Here is a 5,818-nt window from a genome sequence, read left to right as displayed (position 1 = left end):
GTAATTTTCTCATATTACTTTTAGAATGAACTCTTATTGATTTGTGATTTTTATTCATATGTTTTAGACTAAATTCATAGATACTTGTGCATTGATTGTTTAAACTTCAAGACACTAGAGAATTAAGCATGATAAGTCTATTTTCAGAATAAAATTTTTTTAGGTTGTTTCCCTAAATTGAAGTATTACCTTGAAGTTTGAGATTTGCAAGATTAACATCAAAAATCATAATTTTTATGAGATTTTGAGCCTTTAGAGTATATATTTTTCTTTCTCACTCTATTATTGGTTATGAGTGTGTCAATACTGATTGGTTATTCTAGAACTTGCTTCGATTATACATGTCGAGACCACACATTTGATTTGATATATTAAGATGATAAAGGTACCTAGATTTTAACCCACTTATCCCATAAGCCTACCTTCATAATAAACCCTTAGAGAATCCTCTTTAAGCCTAACAAACCGTTTCTTGATTTACCCTTTAATATTAACCCGTAACTTTTTTTTTGATTTATTGTGAATTGTTTCCCGTTTTATTGACTCCCTTTTTTGTCGATATTTGATTTGATTAGTTGCTTAACTATGTTCTTTTGTTTCAATTGTTAAATTTTTTCTTATTATCTATTGTTCTCAAAAAAAAAAGTGAAAAAAAACATTTATGTTGAATTATTACTAGTTCTATGTTTTTTAGCTTAAGTAGTTAATTTCATATTCTAAGAAGAAGCTCGTGTTATTCTTTAATAATTTCGATTGATGTAATTATTCAGTATTAGTTTATTTTTCTAGTTAGGTAATTTATCATTTCGATCTCGATTCTAACCTTTTTTTTCAGCCTTTATCCACACTTTTAACCCAAGCCCCGTTACAACCCTTTAAAGACCTTTTGATTTGTGTATCATATCATTTTATAGTGGTGGAAATTTGATTTTCATGCAAGCCTATGGTAATGACTTTTCATAATTGACTTTTGAGTGCTTAATTTTTGAACCTTAAACATTTGAGTAATTTGAGTGAATCTTTAGTAAGGATGTAAAATCTTGTCAATTTTGAATTAAAGGAAATTACTTAGATAAGGGGAGATACCTATGTTTTCATGTCTTAAAAAAATGTGTGACTTGGATTGTTAGAATCTTAAGGGCTCTTTTAGTTGAATTATCAATGTTTGATTATTTTTGAATTATGACAAACATTATTGATGAAAATTACAAGTTGAGAAAGATTAATTTTAATTATGAGTTGAGGATTTTGCTTGAGGACAATCAAATGCTTAAGTGTGGGGATATTTGATAAGCCATAAAAGTAACATGTTTTTAATCCCATTCTTGATGCATCTTTGGATGATTTATTATGTGAATTAGTAATTTTAATGCTCCTAATCTTTTAAATTCATGTTTTCATACTTAAGTGAGCATAGGGGAGCGAAATGAGCGAAAAACAAGCCAAAATTGGGCAAAAAGAGTTGTTTCCAAGATCCACAATGCTTGGGCATTTCCACACGGGCTGGCCACACGCCCATGTGAGTCACACGAGCTGGCCATACGCCCATGTGCCAGTCTGTGTCGGTTTCGCACCCTACTTCCCTGTTATGCAAAAAAAACCCAATTTTTAGGGTTTCTAAGCGTTCTAAAGTCTATATAAACACACTAAAAGAAGACCTAAAGAAGGCATAGAGTAGAAAGTAGAAATTAATCGAAGGAAGCCATTGGAATCATCTCAGAAGTAGATCCACTTCAAGATTGAAGATCTCCATTCAAATTTCTCTCGAAGTTTATTTGGGTTTTTTATGTCTTGTTGTTTTTCTAAATTTGAGATGTCTTCCTATTACATTATGAACTAAACTCCCTAAATACCTAAGGAGGATGAAACTTAAGATGGATCTTATTATTTAATGTTTTGAATTTAATGATAAATACGTATTCTTGTTCTTAATTATGTGTTCTTAATTCTTGTTTTAATATTTTCAGGATATTAATTTAAGTTGATGTGCTTATTCAGTGGAGCAAGAGTCCCTGTTTAAGAGTAGATCTACCATAATTAAATGGAGTTGCATGCAACCCTAGAAATAGGGCGACACAAATTTACTGAATTAGAGTAAAATCTAATAGGGGAATCCATAGATCGAGTTAATGCGACGATAGGGGTTTTAATTAGAAAGAGATTTCAATTAATCAACCTAGAGTCAGTTGTTCTTAGTCTCGAAAGGGATATTAACATGATTTAGGGATTTCTATGGATCAAAACAAGTGAATAAATCGTTTGATTCAGAGTTAGAATAATAAGTGAAGTCTAGGTGGATTCTTTCCTGGGTATTGTCCTCTTTATAAGTTTTCTTCAAGTATTTTTTGCAATTCGCTCTCTGTCGTGTTCAGTAGTTAATTAGTTAGTTAATCTTAGATTAAAACAAATCCCTTATATTTTTAGGCTAAATAATAGAAAGATAGTTAATACTAGTACTTTTAGTTCTTGTGGAAACGATATTCTGGACTCACTATAGCTATATTACCATTCGATAGGTGCGCTTGCCTTAGTCGTGATCGTAGTCTAGTTTAGTGATTCATAGAACGATCACTATTTCTTAGTCAAGTTTCAGAACAAACTAGATTGCGAAAAATCTCTTTTTGAAGGGCTATGGACCATTTTCGGTCAGTGCCTGACAGTTCAGCCTTGGACGCTGGCTTTTGACCCTGCTCAGGTCTACCCAAGCATATTCATGGCGTGGATCAGATTCCCTGCTCTTCCTAGCTATTTGTATAATCATAAAATCATTATAGAAATTGGAAAGTTGGTTGGGAAAGTGGTCAAATTAGATTTGAATACTTATAGTAGGACAAGAGGCCGTTTTGCAAGAATGGCGATCTATGTCAATTTAGACAAACCATTGGTTTCTCAAATTCTGATCAATGGTCAATCGCAGAAGGTGGAGTACGAATCACTATTTACTATTTGCTTACATTGTGGGAGATATGGCTATGTGGACAATATTTGTCCCTTGAGAATTGCCGGTCCATCGATTGAGAAGGACAATAAATCGCCGGAAACGAAATCAGAGAATTCAAATTTGGTCAAGAAAGAATCAGAGAAGAGAGACGAGAATTACGGGCCTTGGATGATGATGGAAAGGTAATCAAGGCGCAAAGTAAGGGAAAACGATCAAAATTTTGCAAGATTCCATGAGAAAGATAAAAAAGTTTCCCGTTTTAATGAATTAAATAATAGGAATCTCAATAAAGAAATTACTGTTAAAATTCTGTTGATGTTCGGAGCTCTACAAGGAAAGAAATCATTAATCAGATTTAGCAGGAAAGAAATTTAGGGTCAATCACAACAGCCAGGCTAACTTAATGGGAATTAAGGTTAACACAGGCAAAAATCTAGATGTGGGTTCTAATAGTGGATCTGGCTTGTCTAATAAAAGTAATAATGGGCCAGGACTGAGACCAGGTATGGTAAAAAGTCACTCTAAAGATTACTCACAATTTTTAAAAGGACTAAATACAGGCTTGGACCTTGATGATTTAGTGGCCCGTGATCAGGTGGAGCAAATCGGCCTGACAAGAGTGGCCCAGCCAAACTTTACTACTACTGGAAACTACAGCCGAAACTTAACAGAGGGAGCATCAACCAGCACATCCATAGTGGGATTTACCCTAAAGAGGAAGGTGAGTTATTGACTCTTCTTCCTCCTGCTGTGATTTCGAAAGGAGAGGAACCCAAAGCAGTGGCGGTGGTAGTGGGTCATCTAGACTCCGACAAGCATTCAACGGTTACTTTTTTAGAAATAAAATTAAGACCAACTGGAGCAGTGATTCTCCCACAAACAGTCCCTTGGTCTCAATTCAAGAGGGATTGTTTGGCTCAGGAAAAGAAAACAAAATGAAGAGAAAAAACAATCTCACCAAGCAGAACAAATTTCTTCATTGCAGTAACACTCGCTTCAAGAACTTCGATTCTCAAAAGGTGTCGTTGAAAAAGTCCATGGAGCAGCTAATGGAAAATATTTTAACGTTCTCACAAGAAAATTTAGATTTTGGGGTTTATACATCTAATACCCCTACCCGTATTCATTGTCGGAATAGGGTACAAAGTATTACCGGAGTTTACGAATTAAATTTTTTTTTAACTCAATATAACCCCTTTATAGATATCTAACCTTCCCTGAAATTTTAAACCAAAAACAATCCACATCAACCAATCCAATTCAACATATTTTCAAGATAAATTCATGCATATTTATAAAATAACGTAATCACATACCCAAAACCAGGTTTGTTAACCATACTAATGACTAACTTTACATTCATTTCACGTTAACATTTACTTTATTAGCTTATACATGCCATTGATTTCCAAAATAAAGTTTCTTTATATAGCGAAATGCTAAGGTTGATAGTGTGATGTGTCTCCGACCAAATCCGGCCTCCCAGCTCTTAACACTACAAAACAGGGAAAAAGGAAACGGGGTAAGCACTTTGTGCTTAGTAAGCTCATGTAACAAGAATTATACTTACCTAATATTTTCAATACAATACAATAAACATTCATACATCCATTCAATGCATTATTACCCTAACATGCACAAACTCAACATTCAAGTTAGTACAATAATTTTCACGTACCAATAATATATACCATGATTGATGAGCTCATCAATATCATAATTTCCATTTCCTTGTTATTTTTCCATATATCCCGTTGAATTTATCGAAATTTTGATGAATTTTTAGAGGTACACTTTTAGTGTACAATTCCGGGTCCGTCAATTCATATTCATGTGCGCACATTTCCATTTCAGAGAGCACACTCCCGCGAACCTCATCCTTACAGCGGGATTACTAGTCCAGGCTAAATCCCCTGTAATATAAACTCATAAAGTATTGTTGGGATTACCAGTCCAGGCTAAATCCCATGCAACGACAATTACTCTAATGTGCTTGGATCTGAATTACCAGTCCAGGCTAAATTCAGACCCTAATTCAGATTATTGGTCCGGGCTAAATCCATTTTACACATATTTTTCGGGAGGGCTATATCAGGATAGGATCACCCGTCCGGGCTAGATCCTTTTTACTGTCAATTCCTTTTCAGAGATCCATCGAATTTTCCTTTCATTCAAACGGGATTTCTTCCCATTTTATCAAATATATCAATGTTTCATTAACTTTCATACAAAGAACATTCAAATCATATTCACATCAATAACATACAATCTCAAGCAATTTAATAATATAATTCAAGTTACACGAACTTACCTTGATACTTGTTCGTGTACAAATATCTACTAATCCTGAACTTTTTCCTTTCCTCGATCTAACTTCGTATTTGAATCTTCTGGATCTAAATAAATAAATTTAATTATCAATTTAATACATTTCATGTTCATATGCAACAATTTCTATAATTTCATTATTATTATTTATAGTTTATTCAAAGTTGTCTATTTGAGTCATAGTTACTAAATTATTTATAAATTGAGCTACGGAATTCCAAACTAAGATCCATTAATTTTAACTGAAACTAGACTCATATATCTTCTTACCATAAAATTTTCAGAATTTTTGGTTTAGCTAATAAGTACTGTTTATTCTTTAAAGTCACCCCTATTCTGCTGCCTGACAGTTCTGACCCTTATTCACTAAAAATAATTATCTCTTCATACAGGATTCAAATGATGTTCTCGTTTGTTTCTCTTATAAATAGACTCATTCAGGATTCTAGAAATATAAATTTAAGCCCCTAATTATTTTTATTAAATTTTGTATGATTTTTCAAAGTCAGAACAAAGGAACCTGAATTCATTCTGACCTTGTCTCACAAA

The sequence above is a fragment of the Gossypium hirsutum genome, chromosome A09, assembly GCF_007990345.1.
Source record: "Gossypium hirsutum isolate 1008001.06 chromosome A09, Gossypium_hirsutum_v2.1, whole genome shotgun sequence".
In the NCBI taxonomy this organism is placed as follows: domain Eukaryota; kingdom Viridiplantae; phylum Streptophyta; class Magnoliopsida; order Malvales; family Malvaceae; genus Gossypium; species Gossypium hirsutum.
This window is presented reverse-complemented; position numbering follows the sequence as displayed.